The sequence below is a fragment of the Pipistrellus hanaki genome (assembly GCF_964339955.1).
Source record: "Pipistrellus hanaki genome assembly, chromosome: 3".
Lineage (NCBI taxonomy): Eukaryota > Metazoa > Chordata > Mammalia > Chiroptera > Vespertilionidae > Pipistrellus > Pipistrellus hanaki.
Window position 1 is genome coordinate 172709667 of NC_140505.1, and position 27697 is coordinate 172737363.

At 48.9% G+C, this 27697-nt stretch overlaps 1 protein-coding gene across 1 annotated transcript in view; it reads left to right on the plus strand.

The window, feature by feature from the left end:
• Positions 1-4097: 4097 nt before the first annotated feature.
• ELK3 (ETS transcription factor ELK3) overlaps positions 4098-27697 on the plus strand; it is a 62894-nt gene continuing 39294 nt past the window's right edge. Inside the window, exon 1 of the mRNA XM_084878490.1 lies at positions 4098-4508. The gene's annotated coding sequence lies outside the window, so the exon portion shown is untranslated. The remainder of the gene's footprint in view (positions 4509-27697) is intronic.

Sequence of the window (27697 nt, forward strand, 5' to 3'; positions counted from 1 at the left end):
CACAGTAAAAATCAGTAAAACCTGATGCTCACTCGGGCTCATAGAGGGCCAGTGACTGAGTCAAGGTCACATAACTAGAACAAGTCAGTATGGGACTGGATCCCAAAATTCCCGCTTTCAAATGTGTACTTTCCACCAGAGTGGGCTGCCTTCCCATCAGGCTTTGGCTACCCATTCCCAACCCTAACCCATATTCCCTCAATATTGGAGCAGTCCTCGAAATCACAATGGCTCACCACTTTTGAATTTCTACCAAAACTCAACTCATCAATCCATAAACGTAATACCATTAAGTTGTTAGTTTCATATATTATTTTTTTTGCTGTGTTCTAGAATAATTTGATATATCCTAAAACTCATTTTTTTTTCTTCTGCCCTATCTAATCATGTTTCCTCATTCAACTGTATTTTTTTTTTTTTTTAAACCTTTCATAGCATCCCATTCTGTTCTACATTGTGGAATGTTTAAGTCTGAGGGACCTGAGATTTTTTTTTTATTTTTTATTTTTTGTATACCCAGCATCCATGTCCTCTTGTATTATTTGTTCAGAATTCTCTCTCCTCCCTGTGCTTTTCCCTGTCCCATTGAACTTTAGAATTGGCCATATAATTTGCCATCCCCAATAGATTGTAGCCAAGGTGAACGTGTGCTGGTCCTAAGCAGAGGTTTTGAGAGGCTTCATCCGACTCCACTCCTGGAGAACTACCTGCCCCAAGGCCAGCCTGTTCCTTCAGCCTGGGTCCCAGATTGAGAAGACATATGAGGCAGACCTGAATCCAGCCAGCCCAGACCTACTTGTAAGCCACTGAGTGGTGGGTTGTTTGTGACATAGTGTTATCCCAGCAAATGCTAATACGCCCCTTCTTGGGAAACCAGGACTTTGATTTTCTTCTGGAGACCCAGCCCTCCTCCACTCTACATCCATGGAGTTTAGTTGGGCTGACGATCCTCCACTCTGCCCCGGAACACACCATACTAACTCCAATCTCCGGTACGATCTCTGCTGTTCTTATCAAAGCTGAGAGAGCTTGGCCAGCAGAAATGAATGACCTTAGGCCTTGTCACCCATGGTAGAGGCGTCCTAAAGAAATCTTACTAATAAGCCATACAATCCCAATTCCTGTCTGTTTTACAACAAAGCCCTAGGAAGAGGAGTGTGGAGATACAATATAAAATGCCACACCTCTTGGCTGTTTTTTGATATTGGGAAGGAAGTCATGAAAAGTAATTAGCAGTTGCTATGGACTGAATGAGGTGTCTCCCCAAAATTCATGATGAAGTCCTAACCCCCAATGTGATGGTATTAGGAGGTGGGGACTTGGGGAGGCCATTTGGTTTTGATGAGGTCATGAGGGTGGGGCTCCCATAATGAGATTAGTGCCCTTTATAAGTGCACCTCCTCTGTGTTCACCCACATGTGCACACTGAAGAAAGGCCATCTGAGGATTATTGAGATGTGGCCATCTACAAGCCAGGAAGAGGGTCTTCACCAACAACCCAATTTGCTGGCATCTTGATCTTGGGCTTTTCAGCATCCAGAACTGTGAGAAATGTCTCTCATTTTAGCCACCCATCCTATGGTATTCATTATAGCAGCCGACGCTACGGTAGCATTTTCCCTTAGAATACAAAGGACAGAAGCTGTGGATACCTAAAAGTAAAAGTGATTCCCATGCCTTTAGGAAGAATAAAGTCAGCCCTGATGAAGGACGGGTGTGAACATTCTAAAACAAAGATTTTCAACCTTTTTCATCTCGTGGCACACATAATATAATTACTAAAATTCTTCGACTCATCAAAAAGTATATATTTTTGCCAATTTTACAAAGAAATAGGTATAACTTTCACTCATTCATATCAGGTGTTGGCCATTGTCATTTTTGTATTTGACAACCTAAGGAAAAATAGGTGAGTGCCCCTGACTGAATAGTCAGGTATTGTATGTTTTAAAAATTCTTGTGGCGCACCAGTGAGCCATGGCACACCAGTTGACAATCGCTGATTTAAAAAAACAGAAAAACTTTTCTTCGTTTGGTCTGGGAAATGCTAAGGCATAAGTGTTTCTTTCAGAAGTACTTTAGACAAGGAGGCATTTCCTCAAAAACAATTAAACTGCCTGATAAAAGCACATACATACACCCTGTATGTCTTACATATTACTATTCCACAAAGATTTGTTGTAAAAAACAAACAAACAAACAAACAATAAAAAGCGTGAAAACCACTGGTTGGAAATAGACTTAGGTTTGGGGGTTGTCATGTACTATAAATAAATAAATAAATAAATAAATAAATAAAGCAACATGGTGTTCTTAATTGTGTGTGTGAGATTTTATTTCTCCCGGATAAGGATAATAAATACATTCTCCCAGCTCACAGCCAGCTGCATGGTAACCGAGGCCACGGAGTGAACTCTGTGACAGGAGAAGCCTAGTAGGGATTAAAGCGATAATCCCTAAAGTGGAAAATTAGCTGTGAAAAATCGGGAGTGGGGGGGCGCGATCCACAGCCCTCTTCCCCATACCTCCTCCTCGGTGCTCTGCTCTCCTGCCTTGCCCTACCCCATGCCCTTCTCGGAGGTCTGGTCGCACCTCTCAGGGAACATCCATCCACACCAGCAGGAAGCAAATGTGAACCGGCCGGTCCGCTGAGTCAGGTGCTCTGACTGACAGGAGCGTAGGGTGAGGGCCGGTTAGATGAGACCAGATACAAAATACAACCCTGGCCTTTAGAGGCCCACGGTAGGCAAACAAACACACTCTCTCTCTCTGAAAGATCACAAAGACAAACAAATAAGTGGAGGAAGTCTGCAAATGCGGTTCTGAAAGGATTCACACCCTCCCTGACCCCAGGGAATCTGACTTAATGGGCTTGGGTTCCCAAAGGCTCCCCAGGTGATCTCCTAAATGAGCCGGCGCTGGAAATGTCCCCAGACCCACGCCATCAGAGGGAACTCTGGCCGTTGAGGCCAGGCGGCCAGTGTTTTCGCGAGGCCCCATGGCCCACGTGCTGCCGGGGGCACGCTCCGGGTTGAGAACCTTCGGTCCGAGCTGCCAAGGAGCGGAGGCTTGGAAATGGAGGGCTCTAGAAGGTAGGTGAGCAGTTGGGGGTTGGAGCCCAGGGCTGGGGGGTTAGGGAGTTAGGCCCTCCTCCCCCTTCTTCTCAGCCTCAGGGCCCTGGGCAAGCTCGCCTGCCTGTCCGAGCTGGGCCTGAGCCCTGCGGGGCGGGGCGCCCCTGAAGGACACTGCGATGTGGGGTCCCGTGTGAGACCCCCGAGCCTCCCTTTTTGGCCTCAATCACTCGGCCCCCGTGGGTCGCCGGTCGTTTCCCTCCGAAGCTCCCTAGCAGGCGGGACAGGCGGGAAGGGGTTGGCCCGTGGTGTAGGCCACAGCGAACGGCCAGAAAGGTCTCTTCCAGGAGAATCCTGGCTTCCAGTGTATGGCTTCGCATCCTTTTCCCCAACGTGGGCCCCCTACTCTGAGCGCTGGCTTAAAACACACACACACACACACACACACACACACACACACACACAAACAAAAAAACCCAGACAGAAACCGTGTCTCCTTTTCTGCACACACATCTTATCCTAAGCAATCACTGCCCCCCCCCCCACCCCGCCACGATAAAAGCAGCCTTTCCCCCAGAGCAACCAAACCCTGAACCCCACTCCCCAAACTCCCCCCTCCCCCGCCAAACTCTTTCATCCCAGAAAGCAGCGAGTCCAGCGGCCTCCCCACTCCGGGCCTCCCCACTCAGGCCAACCGGGCAGGGCTCGACCCCACCGCGGCGCCCAGCGCGGTGCCCAGCGCGGGGACTCCTGGGGGAGAAGAGGGATCCCCGGTTCCGCCTCCACGGAGGGGTCAGCGCCCGAGCGCGTCGTGGGGGCGGCTTCCCTTAGGTTTCTGGGCGAGTGGCACCCTCCATCCCCCCCGCCCCCCGTGGGGAGGGGCTGCGGCCGCCCGGAGAGCCTCGCAGGGTCTGGTGGTGGCTCCTCCCCTGGGGTGGCCGAGCAGGAAGCGGGGCGCGCGGCGGGCGGGGGCGCGGGGCGGGGGCCCGCGGGGCGGGCGGGGGCGCGCGGGGCGGGGAGCGGGGGCGCGCGGGGCCGCGGCGGCGGGGGATGCGCGGGCCTGGGCGGCCGGACCCGGCGCACAGCCGCGGCCGGGGCGCGCGGCGCGGGGCGGAAAAGCCTGTTTACACAGACTGCACACCGCCTGGGGAATAATGCAGCAAAGGAAGTGAGCCGGCTCGGCCTGACTGCTCCAACTTCCTGCTCTCACACACACACACCAGCGGGGAAAGCAAAAAAAAAAAAAAAAGAGGAGCGAGAGAAAGAAAAAAAAAAAAAAACGGGGGGGAAAAATCAGGATCTCATTACAAGAGCCACAGACCGTCTGCAGACGCCTGTCAGCATGGAAAGTCGGGGGCTTTCGCCCGGTTCCTCCTAGAAATCCGCCCCCGCCCCCTCCCCGAAGAAGAAGGATCTCGGAGGCTCCCCAACATCTGGGTAAGGGAACCGGGCTTCTGCCTGTTGCTGGGACAGTTGCAAAGTTTCCTTGGGGGCGTTTTGTTGTGGGTTTGTTTGTTTTTTCCTTCTTTCTTTTCTTTGCAGTAAGTGGGGGTTGGGCGGTGGGCGCCTCGGGATGAGCTGCGGGGCCGGGGCCGGGGTGGGGGGGAGGCCGCGGGGAGGGGGCGCCGCCGGGATGCCCGGGTGCCCGCGCCGCCGCCGCCGCCCACCCGGCGGGAGCCCCGGGCCAGTCCGCGCGCGGGGCCGGGGGCTGCGGGGACCTTGCCCCGGCGGTACCCGGCCCTGGGGCTGCGCCCGGAGCCCAGAGCAGGGGCGCGCGGGGGATTGCAGGGGACACGGTGAGGTCGGGGGTGGGGGGGCCTTAGGAGGGACGATGACTGGAGCCGGCTGCGCGCCTGGAGGCTGGACCACCGCTGGCCCGCCAGCTGGGGCGCCCCTGGGGGTGGTGGCGGCGCTGATGCTCGGGTTCTGGGAGGGAGACGGGCGTGGGGAGGCCGGCGGAGGGTGCGCGGAGCGAAGCGGGGACGCGGGGCTGGAGGCCGCGTCCTCCCGATCGGCAGGTGACCCCCCGTCGGGTCACCGCACCCCGGGGCGCACGCCCAGCCGGACCTTTAAAAGCCGGCGGGTCGGCCTTGGCTGGACGCTGCCGGGGAGGACGGGACGGTGGATGACGGTTTTGGCACCTCCAGCTCTTTAGGAAGAAGCGGCTCTCAGGCTTCCAGCGGAGTGCTGGCCTACGATGCTACTGTACTTTTTTGGGGGAGGGGGAGAAATGCAAAAAAAAAAAAAAAAAAAAAAAAAATTTTTTTTTTTTTTTGCAGAGTTCAAAGAGAAAAACAAGAGGTCTCGGTTTTAATGTTTTCTGGGCTGAATCATCCCGGGGACAAGCTGCAGTGAGGCAGCGGGTGGGGGTGGGGGCAAGACGTGTTATTTCAGAAACTGCAAAAAAGGGGCTTTTTCGGAAAGGAAAAAAAAAAAAATAAAACGAGTGTCGGGAGAGTTTCTGGCTTGTCTGGAAACTGCAAGACTAATTGCCATGCGCTTCCGCTTTGAAACTGGCAGCAGACAGCATCTTGAAAATGACTCACTGGAGGAGCTCACAAAGAAACTGTGGTTTGCTCCTTCTCAGGTTTATGTATTTTGTGCCTTTTACAGTTTCCTTTGTAGTGCTGGAGGGGTCCTCCAGCCCCTCCCCCCCCTGCCTGCCCCCTCCCCCCCTCCCGCCTTTGGAAGCCCCTGGCCGGTCTTTAACTCCCCCCCCCCCGCCCCCCCCCCCCCCCCCCCCCGCCATCCCCAGCACCCCAGGCGGGAGGGGGGTGAGGGGGGAAGGCTGAGTTGTTTTTGGAGTTGGCTGGGGAGAGGGTTAAAGGGATTCTGCTGCTGCAGGGGGAAAAAGTTCCCTGAATTTTCCACTGGCTGCTGCAGGAAGAGAGAGCCCCTTTAGTCATTGCTAAGTAATGTCTGCGAGCACACACCAACTAATCTCATTAGGAGTTTCCGCTGCTCCGCACAGGAGGGGTTTTGTGCAGCCACCATCGTCAGGCCGCCGGAGAGGGAGACAAGTTACGGCTTTATTTACCTCCTTGGGGTGCAGCCGACAGCCCAGCCCAGCCTTTGCAGGGTAGTGTCTTTGAACACTTTTGAAGTCATTTTGGATTTCGGACTTACAAGTTTCTCCTTCCCTGTTGTGTGTGTGTAGTTTCTATTGCCTAAGCAGCTCTTACACACCCATCCTCTCGCGTCTGAGCTTCAGTCTTTGTTGGGGGGGGGGCGGGGAGAGGAGGACGCAGAAGCGATGGGAAACCAGGCATGTTCCAGGCATCTATCTAGTAATGAGCTCAAATCGGTTTCTGAGCCCCCTTGCCTCATTGCCAAGCACAATACCCTCTGATCCGTCTCCCTTTCTCTCTCTCTCTCTCTGTGTGACACATTTATTTGGGAAAGGTCAGGATGAGTTTCAATTGATGGGCATTATAAAATACAGATTGCGTTAGGAGGGCACACGGGTCAGGCAGTTGAGAAGATGGTCCATAAGTGTTTTTAGAGTTTCCAGTAAGGATCCTGCCTGCAAAAACCCCCAATGGTATTACTGTGCCAACTATAGTGAGGGCCTTCTGCCTCCCCCCCCCTCCCCCTTTTCTTTAAACCTTTCTAGGATGGAGATGTGTAGAGTGACTGAAAGGGTGAAGAATTTGAAGGAACCCTATTGGAACTGTAGGGCTCCTTTGTTGACACGGATGTTCTGCCGTCTTGAGGGTTTCTAAGATGTTGGCATTTCTTTTATGGCGGCGGAGCTTGTCCTAAAAACAGCCTAACCAGCCGGACCAGGTTGAGTCAGTGGACAGGGGGACGGGATGTCCCTGACACTGTGCCTGGCACAGCGGAGGTGCTGCTCACCACATTGTTGCATTGGGAGCCGTGAGCAGGATAACAGGACTTCCAATAAACAGAAAAGCTTTGCAAAGCTAACAGCATGCTGATGAGCGTTTCTTAAGGACAGAGGCTGTAAATACCCTCTCAAGACTCCCATTTCCTTTGAAATTAAAAGGAGGTCATTAGAAGTCTTCATTCCAATAAGTCATTTGGATAGTCCTCACCTGGGAGTAGTTTTGCCTCTCAGGGGGCATACCACGGTATCTGGAGACATCTTGGTTGTCATAACCATCCCGGGGTGCTATTGGCGTCTAGCGGGTAGAAGTCAGGGATGCTGCTACACATCCAACAACGTACACGACACCCCCCCCCCCAAAAAAAAAAGAAAGAAAAAGAAAAGGAAAAAGAAAAAAGAAAAAGAATTTTTCAGCCCAAATTGTCAGTAGTTCCTAGATTGAACAACTTTGGTTCCCATTAATGATGATAACTCTTTTACGTGAATTCATTCAGTGAAGAGGACATTTAAAACTCATCAGTTGCCCTTTTCTGCCACATATATAACATGTGTGCATGAATTTTTTCTCCTGTTTCTCTCTTTTTCGTCAGTAATATGCAATAGCGTGGCATATAGGTGAAGATGTGGTGACGGTGTACCTTTGTGAGCTGAGTTACACCATCTCTAACCCTCACTCCCTTGGTGCTTTTTGGAGCAGAATGGCAAGAGCCCAGATAGGGGAGAGCAGTGATTTGTTGTTTTTTTCAGTCCCATTTGAATTTTGAAGTTTCCTAAACATTTACCAAAGACCTCCTCTCTTAATTTAAAAAAATGTAATCATTCAAAAGTGCTTGTATACAGTAAATGTGACTCTGAGGTCATATATCGGAATTTATATTTGCAATGAGTTTTTGGAACTTGGATCTTTTCCTAAAATTGGTTTTAAAGGACTTCCAGGCAGTGCATATAAATTTAAAAATATTCCTTTCTCAGCTGTCAGATGTTGAGTTTCGTGTGTTCTGTGCTACCAATTATCTTTATGTATCTATCTGCTTCAGAAGCCAGTATGGTTGCAAAGCATCCCCTATTGATAAACCCAAACACTTAAAAAAAAAAAAAAAATCCCAGGGTGTCACCTGATGGGATGGAGCCCTCTTTCACTGGTGGTGAGCTGCTGCTCACTAATTAATAGCTTTGCTCCTTTGCAGCCCTAGAGGGTGACCTAACCATGTCGGTGTTTCCCAGGCCGGGGTTCCTCATGAAACTTTAAAAGAAATCGGTTCTCTGTCCACTCTGGTTGTGTCCTGGCTGCAGGCAGCTGGCTTCTGCCCCTTCTTAAGGGCCTGCACTTACTCATACATGTGAGTGGCCCAGGCCATTTGAATGAAGGCCCCCACGCCTGTCAGATTTTTCTGTATGTTTCAGGCAAGAGTTTGTATTTGTGTGTGTGTGTGTGTGTGTGTTTTTAATGCCCTAGTTATCCATAATTCCTCTTTGCCTTCACAGTTTGAATTATAATACACTTGAGACCACCCTAGCATAACATAGTTTTGAAAGGTTAGTTTTTTTATTTTCTGTTATAAAAATATGTATGTGAATGATCGTAGGGCGATTTAGAGAATCCCTAAGAACAACATAAACACCCCCCACAATCCACTGTGAACGTTGGGTGTATATTTTTCTGGTTTTATAAATGCCTCTGTGTGTGTGCACATACACAGGTACACACGCACATGCACACATGTAGCCTTTTTAATTGCAGTCACACTAGGCTTTCTGTTTTGTAACTCATTTTCACGTTACATGTCATGCAGCATTTTAGGAACTAGTATGAAAGACCAAAGTGACCACACATAGAGCCCGTATTTATTGATCTAATAAATGTGTTGACTCAACAGTAGGTTGACATAATTTCGACACGGACTTGTCCAGTGCTTTTTTGTCTTTGTGGCTCCGAGTCATGTTCTAAGAATGCTGTCCTCTTTAAAAGGCTGAATTCATATGTGGTGTGAAATTTGGGATTTTGCTGAGTTTCTCTATGATTTAAGAATGAGTCATGATTTGCAGGAGAATATCAAGATGTAGTAACAGGAAGTCCAGGACACTACACATCAAAATAGAATGTTCGGTGGTGAAAAAAAGAAACTAGGTTAAACCAAAAATACACCTTGAATTTACCCAACTACCGGAGGGGGGAGGAGGTGCCTCTTGCACAGGTTGACAGCTCTTTACTTAGCACCGTTCCATTTGATAGCAGTAGAGTTTTCAAACTTTGAGGTTGGCGTTTTAAGTGGGTTTCCAGCTATTGCCCATGGCCAGTTTGAGTTGAGATCATCCAGCTTTTGGGTGGAAACCATGGCAGGGAGACCACGGAAACGCTGGTCTTGCCACTTTGCGTGCAGCCCTAGTAAATGGAGTTGTCAGCCTGTGTGTGGGTAAAGGCCTCCAAAAATGGTAGATTATCTTGTCTTTTAAAAAAATATATGTAATTTTATTGATTTTTTTACAGAGAGGAAGGGAGAGGGATAGAGAGTTAGAAATATGCCCACAACCAAGTGTACATGCCCTTGACCGAAATCGAGCCTAGGACCCTTTGAACCTGGGACCCTTCAGTCCGCAGGCTGATGCTCTGTCCCCTGAGCCAAACCGGTTAGGGCTGTTTTGTCTTTTAAGTAACGATCCCATGCAGATATTCGACTCCGCATGACTCCTATCTGTACCAAAATAAAAATGGCCTTTCATCCATTACTGGAAACTTATATACATGTCAGCAGTTTAAAAATAAACTTTGAGTTGGTCATTTCGATAAATTGGCATTTGGTCTGAACTGCCAGGACGGGTTAGCTCATTGACTACATTATGTGTTTTTAATTCCATTTTCTGGAAAGTAATTACTGAATTATTGTAAGAATTGGATGGGGTTATTTTTAATGTGGCTGTGAGATTTACTTGTATATTTTTAAAGAAATTAAGGTTTTGGTTATGCTAATGTATTCTAATTTGAATTGGACAAAATGAATTTTATTAACATACATGCTCTAAAAACTTCTAACACACATTATCATAAGTATTCTTAAAGCTACTATATCTAGCAGAACCTAATTTTCCGTGCACAGATATGGGAGTGATAGGATATAACGCACACTTATCTGATGCTTCCTCGTAGACCTCTCGAGAAAGTACCAGGTAAGTGTGCATCAGACCTACCCCATCACTAGTGTTAGGGGTCTTCTATTGCAAGCAATAGAATAAGGAATCTGAGACCCTTGGTGCCCTTTTAAAAATAAAAGTTGAGGTAGATAAAATGTGAGGTATAATTTACACACCTGGGAACACCGATTTTAGACATTAATGTATACACTTGTATAATCCCTATTCCCTCCCTCCAAACAGAGAATATTTCCATTACTCCAAAACATTCCTGGCTGGTTTTTTGTTTTGTTTTTTTTCATTATATTATGGCAATTTCATGATTCTACCATGTAGGTTATTAAATCCCAGAACATCTTGATAAAATAATGCAGTATTTTTATTTCATCTGTGTGGTTAAAAAGAAATCATAAGACTGTGTGACTTTCCCTATTATATGATAAGAGGAAATGTCCCTTGTACACTTTTTAATATCGCTTAAGCTAGTCAAAAGTAATACAGGGTGTCTTAAAAAAATGTGCACACACTTTTAACCCCTTATTAACTCCAAAGGGTCAAATCTGAAAAGGAAGAAACATCAATTGCGCCATCAGCTGTTAGCGTGTGTATACAGTGTTGGGGACACCTTGTAAGTATGCTGCAGGGAAAAGCAGATTGCCTTCAAACCAATTGGGTTGAGAGGCTATCACTTCGTCTTCCTCGACCTCAGTTTCCCTGGCTGGGGTGGGGGGTGAGGTGAGTCAGAGGCTTTCAAGGCAAAGTCCGACCTTACTACCTCTTTGGAGTAAAGAACATGAATTGTTCTGAGAGTTGTGAAGGTATAATGTGACTTTTGCTTTCATCCTCAAACAGATGACTTTTAGACATACACTGAGTGGCCAGATTATTATGATCTCTGAACGTATAATAATCTGGCCACTCAGTGTATATCCTATATAATAAAAGGCTAATAATATGCAAATTGTCCCCTTGACCAGCAGTTCCACCAGCAGTCAGGCCGGCCAATCGCCCATGTCCCCTCTCCCTGGCCAGGCTGGCCGGACTCCACCCATGCATGAATTCATGCACCAGGCCTCTAATACACATACACACACACACACACACACATACACACACTGAGTGGCCAGATTATTATGCTGTCATCATAATCTGGCCACTCAGTGTATACAGCAATTTAAACTGCTGTTTTGGGGGTGGGAAAAGGTGTTCCCCCAAATGTTCCCCTTCAATCCCATTTTGGCCCCCTATTGAATAAGGAACACCTGTGTGAGGGTCAGTGCCAGCTGCTGGATGTACCTCTCCTTTTTTTGAGGTTTGTGACAAGCACCACAATTGCCTAATTCTGGGGAGCACCAGTTACTGACTCTGGGTTGGGTGCTGAGTAGGCCCAGGGAGGGTTTTCATCACCAGGTTAACTCCCTACTCCTTCCTCCCCAGAGTCTTTGAAAACGATCTCCCTCCTGGACAGCAGTGTCTGATGGGACCCCCATTCCCTCTCGCCCCCTCCCATTCCCTTCTTCACGCACAAACTAGAGCAATTCTTTAAACACAGACCTGACCTTGGCACTCCTCCACTTCAAACTTCCCAGAGGCTTCTGCAAGGATAAAGACCCAGGTCCTCAGTGTGAGCTACCAGCTGTGATTGGGGCCAGCCACACTGGCCCTTCCTCAGTTCCCCCAATAGGTAACGTACCCTCTGGCCCCTGGGCCTTTCCCAGTGCTGTTCTCTGTCCTAGGAATCCCCTTTCTGTACCACGCTCTCCCCCCCCCACCCCCCAACCCTCCCCATCAATTTTTCTCACTTTGCTTTGGCCAGTCATTAGCTCATCCATCTCTTCCTGGAGGAAGCCTTTGCAGGTCTCCCAGACTATATCTCCCCTGGTCAGCTGTCCCTGGTCTTCCAAACCCTTACCACAGGTCTATTAGTAAGTGTCTTCATGACATGAATTCTCTCTCTCTAAGTTCTTATTAGTACTGTCCAAACACAGGTACTGAACAGTTTCAGATAGGGCTGGTGCACCTCATTATTCATAAATGCTCCTTATTCCCAACTCGGGGACCAAGTACCATATCCCTCATTATCCATATTCACTGTCCAAACTCTTGAGGGCTACCTGCACACATAGGTGTCATGATGTGTTTCATGTCTGTCACACACACCCGTCTGTAAGCTCCCTCTGGGCCTGCATCTGTTTTTCTCATTCTTGTATTTGTCCCAGCACTTTGTCCAAAACCTGGCACTCATTGAATTAAAAACAATCTGAAGGGGAAAAAACTTGCCAGAATAGCCAGTTCCTCCCTCCTCTTCCCCCCCCTCCCCCCCCCCGTCCCCACTTTGCCATTGAACTTGACCAAGCCCTTTGTCAACATGCATAAATCCAGTTCTTTCCTAGACAGTAAATTACTTGAATTAATAACAGGCATATCTTTTGGTTAACTCATAAAGACAACCAAGAAGATCCTCGGTAGATAATATCTCGTTTTCCAGAAGTTCTGTCCAGACTTTTCAAGAACAGTAGATGTACAGAAGTCAGGTTAGTTTGTTAAATATTAGAGAGCACCACATTAGCCCTGCTGTTGATATCAGTGTTACACAAAGAATGGTTGGTTCACAGGTAAATAATTCATAGGAGAGTATAGCGTGAAAGAATCTCCATTTAAAGATCTTTTCATAGTTCCCTTGGGCTGGATGCCATAATACAGGGTGGCATAAAAGTAGATTTGACAGTTGTTTGTATGGAAAATAGTATAGTAATTCGTAAATAATAATGCAAGGGTAAAGCGTGTCCTGAGCACTCACAACTGTAGACTTCCTTTTGCCCCGCCCAGTGTCCACCATTATAAGTTCTTTGTTTATGCTGACACCTGTGTGGATAGCTTTTGTCTTTCTGTCTGTAACTTTTTGTAACTTATGAGTGACATTTCTGATTGAGTTTTAAAATAAACAAAGACTCTGTCTGGGAGATGATGAAAAGATGAATGACTACCTAACTTTTTTGGGGGGAAAAAGGGTCAGGATCTGTTCATTTCAGCCCGGTTTTGCCAAGTAGCTATTTGTTGATCATCAAAGCTTGTTTACCAGAATGTATGACTAAGGAGAGTTTTCTCCCTGCACTTAATTGTCAGCAGAGAGAGATTAAAACAACAACAACAACAAAACAAGCCCTGGATTTGATCCCAGGATGTGCTTCCGGGTAACTGCGGGCATTCCCGCACACTGTCTGTACCTGTGATTCTCACCGTCCTCAGAATGACGACACCAGGCCCAGAAAGGAGCGTGCGCTCACAGGGCAAGGGAAGGGCTGTAGCTGTTGGAGTAGTTCCCCAGCACTGATGGCTAAGAAGAACACTTCTCTGGTGAACACTCTGTGAACTGGAAATCTAACTTCTCCAGTATGTCCTTATTGGAGTTTAGAAAGTTTGCCCTTAGAGCCTAATATGCAAGCCCTCATTTTTGTTGTTCATTTGAAAATGAAAGAGAAAAGCAGTGAGAGAGAGAGAGATAGAGAGAGAGAGAGAGAGAGAGAGAGAGAGAGAGAGAGAGAGAGATGGAGAGATGTCTAAGAGTGGGACAGTGTGATCTCGGTTGTTACACCTCTATGTAGAGCCCCTCTTGTAGGGTTTGAGCCCTAGCTCTGTGCAGAGGATGGAATCATAAAGCAATGTTTGTTAAACATTACCCCAACGAATCATTGCTTCACTGTAAGAACTCAAGAGAACTTGGGTGTATTTCCATAATTCTCAGGATAAGAGAAAGCTGAGGTTCCCAATCATTTCAGCAAGGCCTATTGAGAACTTAGAAGACCCTGCAGTGGAGATGCAGCCCTTCAGTCTTGTATGGCCTTGCTGTGGGAAATCCTCTGGAATCTAGAGTTTGTGAGTGTTGGTAAGGTCCTCACCTGACTTCCAGGCACCAGACAGTGATCGTTTAGATCAGAGGCTGTTAGATGGCAGATCATGGCTCTCCCCCCTCCCCCCCCTCCTAAGAATATGTTTTCTTACCGATTTTAGAGAGAGAGGAAGTGGGAGAGAGAGAGAAACATTGATGGGTTGCCTCATCCTGACCTGCAGCCTATGTATGTGACCTGACCGGGAATGGAACCCACAGCCTTTTGGTATACAGGACAGTGCTCCAACCAGCTCAGCCACCTCGCCAGGGCTCTGCTCTTCCTTTCTTCCTTTCCTTTAAAGCCTTTTAGAACAAACTCTCCCAAGTACCATCGTGGGTCAGGATTGGAACTGATTCAATGCCAGGCAGAGCTCTGTCATCCACCTCTGAGCTGAGAGTGCAGCAGAGGGCGGTGGTGCCTGTGACGGGCTGGCTCCATCTTTGATGGCGGAGACAAAACACGGAAGCAGTGCTCAGCCAGCCGCTCGGAGGTCTTGGTGCCTCGTTCACCTGCTCAGCGGCTTTAGCCCTCTTCTCTCTGCTGCACGTACGACACGTGGATACGTTGAGTCATTTTGAAGCGTAGTAACAATTTCTGAAGGTGAATTACTTTCATTACAAGAGTGGATGCTGTTAGAAGATGCCTTGAGCCACACACAGTGACCCACGCGGACTGGGCCTTTCAAAAGCTCTGAGCTCTCCGGTGGGAGGATGGTCCCGTTTTCATTCAAATCAGAGCTGAACCACAAGAACGGCACCCTCCTCCAGCCATCGCCACATCCTTTTTTGTTGTTTTTTTTTAACCTAAATGTTAAGAACTACTAATTTGTTTGTAGGAAAGTAGAAACGTGAAGACCTTGATGTAGAAGACCATCCATGCATCAAAATGATGAAACTAGAGAAAGGGACATTTTTCTTTAGAAAGAAAGAGGGGAAAGGACCATTGGTAGCAGGAGCCGGCCGCTGTCCTGTCCTGCTGATAGGATTACGTTGTACAGTTGTTGGGAGGGCAGGTAGAGGGACGAGTTGTGTGTGACATTTCTAAAAGGACCCCGCCAGGTGAGTGGGTGGCAGGTTCCCGCCTGGGAATTGAAGGCCACGAGCGCACTTTGGGCTGAGCATCTGATGTGTGATGTGGATGCCACCGACAGCCATTCCCTGCGTGACACACGTGGACGGACCACCGGTCTTCCACTGGATGACAGTTTTGTTGTTTTCTTCACTTATCCAATGCAGTTTGGGGATCAATTTTTTTTAAAAATTAGGTTTTAAGGATAAGGCATTGGGAGAAGGTCGTTTCCTCTTGAAATAACGCCCTCTTTTTGCCACAGTGTTCTTAGGAGTAAGTGAACTCGACAGGGACATAAGGATATTTTTTTCCTATATTCCACTGGGCGGGGTTAGCGTGTCCATCAGGCTGGATGTTAAAGAGACATGCAGCTAAAAAGTGAGATGGCTTTTGCCTGGCATTTCCCTTCAGTGCCCTTATGTGTTTGTGTCATGTGAAAGAGAAATTTGTTAGAGATGGTTTAAATGTAGAAGAAACTCTGCATTTGGCGTGGTCCTGTGTGTCTAGACTTGATATCCACGTACGGGGATGTAAGGTAAATGTATGCATGTGGGGAAAGTAAAAGCAAAAGGAGGGATAGTTCTGACCTCCAGGACTCACACATGTCCACCACATGAGCAGGTGGTGATGTTTTGAAGACGGCAGAGTCACTGTCTTTTTATGGATCCTTCCAAAGTGAATATATTACCATACCAGATTTATGTATACATGTTTATGCCTAGCATTTCCATGCCCTACTCTGTACAAGAGTTTTGCCGAGAAGGACGCCCAAGAAAAGCAGTGAGGTGAATGTGTCCGCAGAATCTAGAAGCCTGGAAGTGCCCAGGTCTTACTGAGGTGACCGCACCTGTGAGGTAGCTCCTTGTGCTTCTGTAACATCTCTAACGGAGATGTCACAAACCAGAAGTCCATAGCGCCTTTTGCAGGAATAGTGTATAGAGTGGGACCTGAAGATTAGATGATGTCAGTATTATCTAGCTAAGTCTTGACATTGCCCCAAACGAGCACATTATGGCACATGTTAAATTCCATAAGGTACATGTAAAATTTCAGGGTCGGGGGGGAAGGTTTAAATACTGTTAGCCATTTGTAAATTAGCAGTTCATGTATGCTATGTTGTAAAATTTTAAAACATCATATATATCTGTCTAATGTCAAGATCGGCTATCTGGTATATACTATTTTAAAAAGATATCTGAATCCAGCCGGTGTGGCTCAGTGGTTGAGAGTTAGCCCATGAACCAAGAGGTTACCAGTTCGATTCCTAGTCGGGGCATGTGTCCGGGTTGCAGGCTCAGTCCCCAGTAGAAGGTGTGCAGGAGACAACCAATCTTATGTTTCTCTCTCATTGATGTGCTTCTATGTCTCTATCCCTCTCCCTTCCTCTCTCAAGTCAATAATAAAATAAAATAAAAAACCCAAACACATAAAAATACATCTAAAATAGTTCCAGTGGATTTATTCCAGAGAAGAGGGAAAGATAACTTTCCCAGGAATGCTGATGTTGAGGACCGTTTTCTTTCATGACTTAACCTTCCAGACATGGCGGGAGGAATGGTACTTTATCATTTCAAGTTCACTGGGGAAGACCAGAGAGTTGACAATTTCTCTGGGGAGACCACGGCTCCTCACCCTCCACAGGTCCCCGCCGGGCCTTTCTGGGGAGGAAAGCTGGAGGGAGGGGGCCAGGGGTTCCCCTTTAGTAGCTTGATGTGCCAGGCATGCCTGAAAAGCAGGCGCTGGGGGTGAGACAAGGTCTGATGGCAGTAAATGAGGATGAGAACAAACGCATGGACCGCTGGGGGTGTTGTGGGGCCTGGGTGGCTTTGGGTAGGACAGGGGAGCAGAAACGGGGCTCCCCCTGGAGGGAGTTTGGGGCGGGGGACCGGAGATAGGGGCCGTGAGGGGAGGAAGGGGCAGATGGTGGTGGTGGGCCAGGCCAGGTGCAGCCACCGACCGGGCCAGGACGGGGGAGGGTGCACAGATGTGGCCTTTCTGTCCGGAAATGCGTGGCGCTGCAGCCGGAGGGGGATGCAAACCCAGCGCTGCACATTTCCGGGTCCCTTGGGGGTCCTTCTGAGAGGAAGGGATGGTGTCTCGGCCCCCCCTGACCTACCCGGGACTTACTCCTGCCAGCCCAGGGTGCCTACCCCCGCGTGAGAGGGATGGCCATGGTCTGTGCGGGTGGCGGTGAAGGAATGGCCATCGTGAAGCTGGCATGTTGCGGGTTGCTATTGATGGACAAAGAGCCGTGTCCAGATGTTTAATGAGAAGAGGTAGGACCTGAATTTTCTTTTGTTAAACATATTTTATCTGGCTTTTTTTTTTTTTTTCTTGCTTTTTTTTTCTTCTTCTAATGTTTCCACTGGGCGGTGCTACAGGAATTCCTACCTTTTGCCTCAGCTCTCCCCTTCCCAGAAAGACGCTCCGAAGCATAATGGGAGGAAGTCCTGATTTAGAAAGATTTTGCAGCCCCAGCACAATAGGAGAGTCTGGAGGATGCTCTGGCAGGAAATGTTCCTGGCTGTGGAAAAACCACCCTCATTCTGTATCGTGCAGAAGCGCTGCGGCCGCACGGGGCACCCTCTCCCCGCTTTCCCCAGCTGGCGTTCCCGTTCACCCCGGGGGAGGGGAGGGTGATTTCATCCCAGGGGCCGTGGGCGGGCAGGTTTCCTTTATTTATGTCAGTTTTCGTAGAATGATCCCCTCCAAGCCCCCAAGCACAGACACATTTTCTGATGGGAAGACGAATCAGATTTTAAACGTGTGTCTGTTAAGGCTTTAGAGATGTCGGAGGCATTTGCCCCTTCTTGTTTTAGAGATCATTTGTACAAGACGCTGGTCAGAAGAGAACTTGTATTTTTACTTTCCAAAGTTACTTGTAATCACAAAAAGTTTCTTTAGTTTGATAAGACTTAGGTATTGGGGGGAGGGAGGGGGGTTGGCCACCTCCCCGTTTTACAGAGAAAGAAGGTGAGACGGAGAGAATCTGGGGTCCCTGCCTGAGGTCGCCCACCTCCAGTAACGCTGTGGACGAGATGAGGATGTCTGTCTGACCCCCTTCCCTTGGGCACAGGGCCACGTCTTATTAGTATGGGCAGTAAAAAAATGGCGGTGAAAGATTTTCCATCCAAAGGCCTATGAAACACAAGGATCAGGGGGGGTAGGGGGTGGGGGAATACCCCCTGGAAATTAGGAAGCAGCTTGTATGGAACTCCATTTCAGGACACTTGGTAAGATTTTAAGTGCATTTTACTGAATGCAAAACGGTGTGCGTGTGTGCGTGCGTGCGTGTGTGTTTGTGTGTGAGAAGATCCTCCATGAAATGCCAGGTACTTCTTTCATAGAACCTGAAATAGGGATTCCCCAGAGGTGTTGGTTTTTATCTATTTTTATTTATTAATTAATTTTTTTCATTCTCACCCAAGGATATTTTTTCATTGCTTGTTAGAGAGAGTGGAAAGGGGGTGGGGGAGAGAGAGAGAGAGAAAGAGAGACACTTTGAGACACATCGATTGGTTGCCTCCCACCTTCGTCCTGACCAGGGCCAGGAATCAAACCTGCAACTCAGGTTACGTGCCCTTGACCGGGAATCGAACCTGAAGACCCTTGGGTTTCAACCCAGTAGCAGAGTCATTGATGACTCTTCTTGAACCTGAGACCCTCTCACTACTTAGCCACACTGGCCAGGGTCCAAGGTGTTTGCGTTTAAAGGGGACACTCAGAGCCCTGCTGGGTGCTGGGTGCTGGGTGCACACAGAAACTGTCCAGTAGCATCAGTGAGGTCCCCAGCTTGTCCCTGCCACATGGGAAGTCTTTCTCCTAATTCGTGTCTTCATCCTGAGAAATGGGCTCAGGCGCTGGGCCCCTCCCTGGGGCCAGGCTAGGTCCCTTCTGACTTCCATCATCTTGTTTCTCTGTGCCGAGTACACGCTGTGTTGGGGGTTGCGGGGCGGGGGCGGGGGCGGGGGTATGTCCTTCCTCCCAAGGAGGAGCTACGTCACAGAGCGAACAGCTTCCCACATCCCCGTCTTCGGAATCGAGATCCCACCTTCATTCTGTAGTGTTGGATGCACCTGGAGCATAGCTAAACCCACACACTAGTACAGATCTTTTTTATTTTTTATTTTTACATGTATTTCTAAATATGTTTTTATTGATTTCAGAGAGGAAGGGAGAGGGATAGAAACATCAGTGATGAGAATCATTGATCAGCTGCCTCCTGCTTGCCCCCTACTGAGGACTGAGCCCGCAACCCAGAATGGTACCCTGACCGGAATGGAACCCTGACCTCCTGGTTGATAGGTTGTGGTGCTCAACCACTGAGCTACACACCAGTGGGGCCACAGGTCTTTTTAAAAGGAAAATTAAAAACAAAATGATGGGATGGGTTCAAAGTCTGTTTCTTAAGACAACCGGTAGGAACAATTGGAGTCATCGACGTTTCCTGATTAGAGTGGGAATGCGACCGGGCCCTCGAGGTTAGAGTGAGGCTCTTCTCTCAGCAGCAGGAGGTGCGCGTGGGGACGAGGCCTCTGCCAGAGGGGACGCGCGTGGGGATTGAGAGTCGGGACTTCGGAGCCGGACAGGAGAGAGGAGGCTCTGTGGCCAGGCTCCTCTCCCTGCGCCTCGGTCACCCACCACCTCCTCACGGGGCATTCATTTCCCGGCGTACCGAGGGCACTCTGCACAGTGCCTGGCACACAGCGAACGTTCGCCAGGTGGTAGCATTTAAAAAAGAAAGGCTATTGGAAGAAGCAATGCATGGTTGGTGTGAGCCTTCATTTTGAGAATTCCATGGCATCTCAGAATCACTGGGGGGTAATGTAGCTAGCATCTCCCTTCTCGCAGGGCTCTTGGTTTGACATTTAGAAATTACCGTGAGGGTTTTATAAGTCCCGCTGAAATTGTGTATATTTTGTATGAATATATCTCCCCATCTCCCCCCCCCCCCCCCCCCCACACACACACACATTTTCCTCTTAGAGAATTTCAGATTCTCCTAAAGGTCCAGCCATGGACCAAACACAGGAAGAAGGTACTGCCCCGGGGATGTGACTACGTGTGTGTGTGTGTGTGTGTGCGTGTGTGTATGTATGTGTCTTCTCTGTGATCACATGCTGCAGGTTGTCTACATAAAAGAGCCATTTCCCATACATAGTTCAGCCTCATGAGACACAGCGTGATGGTGCGAGAGAGCGTGTGATGAGCTATGGCTCTACCTCACGTTCCTCTGTTACGTAATCAAAGCCTCGCACGTTAGAAGTCACCAGTCGCCTTGGACCGGTAGTGGCCATATTCGCCTGAACTGCCTTCTGCTGTGTGCAGGGTTATGAAAGTCATGGGTTTTCACTGGGGACTTACTGGTAGCTCTATCCCATGGAATGAGTCACTTTTCTAGTTCTATGTTCTTTTGGTCCAAGTGACTACTGTTAAGAGCACTTGCTTAGTATTTATTTATTTTTTTAGAATAAAAAATACTTAGAATTACAAAATACTTCGACTTGCTCAGTATTGTCGTCGTCCCCCCCCCCCCCCCCCCCCCCCGGTCCCCCCATGTAGAATTCATAGGGCTGGTCATTCTGGGGAGGAACCCCACCCCGGGGAGAAGATTTATTTCTTGAGCAGCAAGTGGTGTTGTCTCGGAGAGCAGGGCCCGGCCGTCGCCGTGAGGGTTAACGCCGAGGTGACACACAGGCGAAATGAAACCGGAGCTGCAATCACAAAGTGGGGCAGATGTAGGAGGCCAGGTTTCCTGTGGCCCATTTTCCAGTTTCCTGCCTGCAACCTGCAGAACAGGAAGCCGGGTGTTGCCGGGTATGAGAACGGCAGGGCGACGTGCTCCGGGGCCAGGACAGGGAGACACACGCAACCCGGCGCGGACAAACAAAGGCACTAGCAAAGAAAGTGAACGTTTGGGTCTCCATCCAGGAATGTCTGGGAACGAGCAGCCCATCTGTTTCAAGAAAAGGCATTGTCCATAGTGTGGCGGCGAAGGCCAGGGGTGGGGCGGGGGCGGGGTGGAGAGGGACAAAGGCGGGGGGGGGGGGGGGGGGGGGGGGGGAGCTGAGGGGGGGACCTCTGTAATGCTGTCAACAAGGAATAAAATAAAACACAACAACAACAAACGAAACCGTATTGTCAGCAGAGCCTGCGTGTCCCCATGAGACTCTATGGGGGCACCGGGGGGCTGGCTTGTTCCAGATCGGAGGAACTTCTGATTTTTCCAGCCCTACCTGTCTCTCAGGACACCGTCTGCTTTTTAACCCAGTGGGTTACCTGGAAAGATCTCCCCCTGCGAGGCCCAGGACTGCTAAGTCTGTTTCCTGGGCAGCTTGATGTATGAGGGAGGTGGATGTGGTTAGCCCACGGGCTGTAATGAACTGCAGCCTCCCCTTGGGGAGGCCGGGTGACCAGTTGGCCGCTTTGATCTGGCAGGCTTGTGTTCCTTTAACTGCCCAATAAAGTCGTGTCTGATGCTTTCGGAGAAGAGATTAAATGGTGATGTGTGTGTGGAAGACTACGGATCGTGCACACACTGTGTGTGTGATGTGTGTGTGTGTGTGTGTGTGTGTGTGTGTGTGTGTGTTGCTACCCAACGTGAGGAGAGCCAGGGCTCAGGCAGGCGGTCAGGGGACATCGGAGGAGTGGACGCGACCATCGTCCTCCCGAGGAGGGGAAAAAGAGAAAAAGAAAATGATTTGGTGTCTAGGCTTCTTTTTTTAAAAAATATATTATATTGATTTTTTTATAGAGAGGAAGAGAGAGGGATAGAGAGTTAGAAACATCGGTGAGAGAGAATCATCAATCACTGCCTCCTGCACACCTCCTGCTGGGGATGTGCCCGCAACCAAGGTCCATGCCCTTGACCGGAATCGAACCCGGGACCCTTCAGTCCGCAAGCTGACGCTCTGCCCACTGAGCCAAACCGGTTTCGGCTGTGTAGGCTTCTTGACACACAGAAGAGTCTCTGGAGTCATTCGTTACAACCCCCACTTCAATGGTAACGAAATGAAGACCCAAAGACGTTGCGATGCACTGCAGACCGTTCTCTTTGAATGCCTGCTGAAGCCGGTGGAGTGGTGGCCGGCAATAAAGAGCTCCCGTTGTGGGTGCCGCGGCGAGGGCTTTCTAGAAGGCAGAAGAAGGCAACGCACAAGCCTCGCCAAAGGCTTCTGATGGCCGGGGCCCCGGGCTGAGCTTGTCCCGTACGCCCACTCATTCCCGTTAACCTGCTTCTTGGAGGTGCAGAGACATAGCGTGTGCTTCTGGGACAACCAGGTATTTGTTTACCCCGTGGATGGATCCCCTGTCCATCTTCCGGCCCAAAAAGAGCACACGCCGCACCAGGAATGTCAGGGAGCATTGGGACATGGCCGAGTGAGGGATCAAAGAGGTGCCCGTCGGAGTGGGCCCACCAGGGGAAGAGGCCTCTTGCCCCTGGAGGTGGGGTCGGAGGCCTGGCCAGGGCATGGCATGGTGGGGTGGGGTGCGGTGGGGTGGGGCGGGAAGTGGCATGAATATGCGGATGTGGGAGGAAGTAGAACGGCTCAAACATACTTTCCCAGCCCGAGTGGATGTAGCCATCGCTTTACTTTTCCAAAGGAAGTTCCCACAAAAAAAAAAAAAAGTCACCTACGAACCAATGGACTTGTTTCTAGCTTGCCCAGAGATAACACAGGGTTTCAGAAGGAAAGAGGGGTGGACCACTGGGCAGTACACGCCTGTGTTGTTATCACAGTGGCTACCCGTGATTTCCCCTGAAAAATCTCTTTCTTTTCTCCGGTGGAAGCGTTATTTGGAAAACATTGCAAACTGGAAAGGGTCCATAAGCAGGCTTCGCCACGTCGGCTTTCCCTCTCTTTTCCTGCACATTTTACTCTTAAAAAAAAAAGGGGGGCAGCCGAAACCGGTTTGGCTCAATGGATAGAACGTCGGCTTGGGGACTGAAAGGTCCTGGGTTCGATTCCGGTCAAGGGCATGTACCTTGGTTGTGGGCATATCCCCAGTAGGGGGTTTGCAAGAGGCAGCTGATCAATGACTCTCTTTCATCGATGTTTCTAACTCTCTATCTCTCTCCCTTCTTCTCTGTACAAAGTCAATAAAATATATTTAAAAAAAGGGGGGGGGGGCCAAAAGATAGATATAGAAACAGTAAAGCAACAAGCAGACTGTCATATTACAGCAGGGAGGTTGGGGAGATCTGGGGGAGATAAGAGATCAACCGAAGGACTTGTATACATGCATATAAGTACCAATAATGGACACAAAACTCTGGGGAGGGAGAGTATGTACGGGAGGGAGCGGCATTGGTATATGTACAAAAATAATAATTTAATATATATATATATATATATATATATATATATATATATATATATAAAGGGGCAATCTGTAGGTATTCACAGAACAAATGAGAATACAAACACTCGTTAATAGATAAAAAGCTTTGAGGGGCACCAACTTGACCTCACAGAGTAGCATTTTTTTTTTTTTTTAACATGCAGCTATCGACAATAGCTAAAATATTTTTGAAAATACATTTCCATAATCTTAGTTCTGCCTACAAAAGTAGAGATTTCAAGTATAGGCTGCGTGGTCACCAGGTATTATTATCCTTATTGACTTAATTCTTTTATATCAGACCTTGCTGAGTCACTGCGGACCTCAGGTCATATGTATTGTTGTTTCCCAATTCCTTGACTTAAGAGCAGGGTTTGTTTTATACCATGAAATGGTTTCTGCCCTGTCTCTTGGACATGGATAATGTCATGGACACTCCGTAGATGCTGCTGTAGACAGAGGACTTGGACAGGGGACTTGAATTTAAGAGAATTTTTTATATGAAGTGTTCACACCCCTCCTTATTTCTCTAATGTGCAAGTTTTAACAAGCAGAAAAGACTGGTACTTAACGGAGCACCTGCTTTACTTATTTCTTACACAGTTCTCCTTTCCTTGGCCTCTCTCACTTCTGACTAATGTGTTTTTTGTGTGTGTGTGTGCTTTTTTAAGTTGGCTAATTTCTTCAGTTCTACAATGCACAGGCTTTATTTAGAAAATGAAAGACAGTCATTCTACCTCCTCAACTTCCACCTCAATGTAACTTTAAAAATGAGCTCAGGAACATGCAAAGAGAAGTGCTAGGCTGCCCGTCAATAGAAAGAAGAACAAATTAGTGGGTATTTGACTTCTAAGAATGGAAGCAAAAAACCCTCATGTTTTGCATAAAGATTCCGGGCAGCCCCATCTCACAGTAAGACATCTGGCGCCACCTTGTGGCGGACCGAAAGAATGCCTGCCTCCAAGAACAGGAAAGCATCTTCAAGGCAGCCTGAGTTGGGGCTCTCCCACAGCCCACAGCGGCAGGTCCAGGCGTGGTGGGCTTGACGCTCAAAACAATTTTGGGAAACCCTCTTTGTGCAAAAAAAACAACCAACCTCCTGGCCGGAACCGGTTTGGCTCAGTGGATAGATCGTCGGCCTGCGGACTGAAAGGTCCCTGGTTCGATTCCTGTCAAGGGCATGTACCTTGGTTGCAGGCACATCCCCAGTAGGGGGTGTGCAAGAGACAGCTGATCGATGTTTCTATTTCATCCATGTTTCTAACTCTCTATCCCTCTCTCTTCCTCTCTGTAAAACATCAAGAAAGTATATTAAAAAACAAAAACAAAATCAAAAAAACCTCCTGAAGTTAGAAATGTAAGATCATTAGGGCTCTTAGACTCGTGCAAAGTGATGGTCCCTGAATCGGCCTCGGGGTGCAGGTTCAGGGGACAAGGCGATGCTGGTGGTCCCTGGCATCGAGCTCACTAACTCTCCCGCCAGCCCTCCGAGGGAGCTCAGTCACCCTGCTGCTGAGACACTGCTGTTCTTCAGGCCCCAGGGGGGCTGTCTGTGTGCAAACTGCAGGTCGTGGCACTCCAGGCCCCACGCTGCTGCTGCTTCCTTGGCCTCTGTCACTGCTGTTCCCACCCCTGCCTTGTTATAATATCCGCCTCCTGGATTAATGGGTAAATTAAATCTCTAACCTGTCTTCATTTTTCTATCTGTCAGAGATCCAGGATGTTACCCAGTGTGAAAGTTATTATAATTTGTTTATTGACTTCTGAGAGAGGAAGGGGGAGGGAAGAAAGAAAGGAGCATCAGTGATGAAAGAGAATCCTTCATGGGCTGCCTCCTGCATGCCCCCTATGTGGGATCGAGCCCACAACCTGGGCATGTGCCCCTCCTGGAAATGGAACCCTGACCTTCTGGTCGATGCTCAACCACTGGGCCACACTGGCCAGGTTGAAAATTATTATTATTATTTTTTAACAAAGGCATTTTTCAGCTCTCAGTTTCTCAAGGAGGCCTCCCGAGACTGCTCATGCCACCCCTTTCACCGGCTCTGGCTACATTTTTCTGTGAAGTCGGTATCGAGTTCTAAGGGGCCCCTCTTCCTGTCGGAGCCGAGGCACCTTAGCATGGGCTGATCTCCGTAGATAGGTACGTGCAGGGTTTGATTCTGCCGTTACAATGCCCTGTAGGACTTCCTGCATTCAGAGTAACCTGCTGTGTCACTCAGTAGTCACGTTGGCTGTCGGTGGCCTGTCTGCTCCCCCAGGAGGCAGGCTCCATGGGGACAGTGACCTTTGTCGTCTTCGTCCACTGAGAGGCCCCCCATACCCGGCGTCTGGGCACAAAATGGACACTCACAAACACGGAGAGGGCTGGGGAGGGGTGCGTTTTGGAGAGCACAGTGTAGTGCAAGCACATTTTACTTACGAGGACCTACGTTGGCTCAGTCCTTGCCGTAACGCCTGGGTGAGTGTTGGATGCGTTTCCACAAGACATCCTGTATCCTGTGTGAAATTAACCGCTGATCTGAGTGAGTGTGTGTGTGTGTGTGTGTGTGTGTGTGTTGTCTGTGAATTTCATTTTACCGTTCTGTGAGAATTACAGACCCTGAGGAGCCTACATCAAAGGGAGAACACAATGAAAATTTTAATGAAAATCATTTGTCAACACGGGGAAACCTATTCATTTCCCCCCTGTGCCTTTCAAAGGAGGTATGTGTATGAGTCACATTGGACAGCCTGGTTTAGACCATCTCACTGTGCCCAGTGTGGTCAGATGTAGGGTATATATCTCAGAGGAAGAGCAAATAGTTGGGGCAAATAGCAGGTAGCCTTGTTCTCTGGAGAGGCCTGGAGGCGGCTCTGCCAGCTGCTGTCCTGTCCTGTCTGGTTAGCTCCGGGGGAGATGGTGACTATTCATTGCAGGCTATGCGACACGTGACATGAGACACGCAACACGCAACACGGAGGTGAGGTTACTGTCACATGCTAAGGAGCTCCTCTTCCTGTCGGAGCGGTGATGCCTTAGCGTGGACTGGCCAGGGGGAGGGGAAGGAGAAGCATTTTCTAACGAGCAGAAATCTGTTTTGGAGGAATGCTTTTATTTTATTTATTTTTTAAAAATATATTTTATTGATTTTTTACAGAGAGTAAGGGAGAGAGATAGAGAGCTAGAAACATCGATGAGAGAGAAACATCGACCAGTTGCCTCTTGCACACCCCCCACTGGGGATGTGCCGCAACCAAGGTACGTGCCCTTGACGGGAATCGAACCCGAGACCTTTCAGTCCGCAGACCGACGCTCTGCCACTGAGCCAAACCAGTTTCGGCTGGAGGAATGCTTTTAAAGCATTGACGTAGCATTTTGTTCATGTGTTCTATGCATTTTCACTTTTTTTTTTTTTTTAAAGAAATTTTTTATTGGTTTTGAGAGAAAGGGGAAGGGAGAGGGAGCGTGAAACATCCATGCCCCGGGCTGCCTCCTGCACACCCCCTAACTGGGGCTAGAGCCCACGACCCGGGCACGTGCCCTGCCTGGAAATCGAACCAGCAACTTTGTGGTGTAGGGGATGCTGCCCAACCCACTGAGCCACACCAGCCAGGGCTCATGTGTCCTGTGTATTTTCAGCGGAGACTTTTACAAATCGGCTAAAGGAGGCCAGGCGGATGGACCATTTTAGCTTAAAGCCGGCCTCTGTTTGCCTAATAATGTGCACAGCCCAGACCTCCAGTGTCAACACCGTTTTTGGACTTTTTATTAGATAGGAGCCAGAGTGTACTGTCTGAGTTACTCATACTCCTCACAATGGAGGCAGATGCACTGGATTTTATCACACCTGTGTGTTAAGGCCTACAGGGCTTCATTGAGGAATTCATTTTGGGGGGAAAACCCAAACGTAGATTTTTATTTTTATTTTCTGGTGAGAGAGATACATTTGGATGGATTTGCTGTTTCGGCGTTGGCGGTCGTTGGAAGAGCAGTCATGATTCCTCCTTTTGCAGTGTCCCGGAGGGAGCAGCATTCGTAGCTGACAGGGGTGTGATAGAGTGCGAAGCATGATTGTATGTAAAAACAGCTGTGCTCATGGCGACACTTAATCACGATGAAAATGAGTTAAGATTTGAATTAAAATCAAACACAGTGGGTCAGTGCCCTTGCATGGAGAGCACAGCGGGGACGTCAGCTGGTGGCCCCTGCCCTCCTGGACACCCCCTCCCCCCTCACCCCGGGCATACCCTCAGCATTCTGATCCCACCCGGGGCTCCAGCCAGAGGGTGTGGGAGGGCCCACAGCTGTCTTTGGGGCCCACTCCACCCCAGGATTACTTCTGCCAAGTGTTGAAGGGAGTGACAGA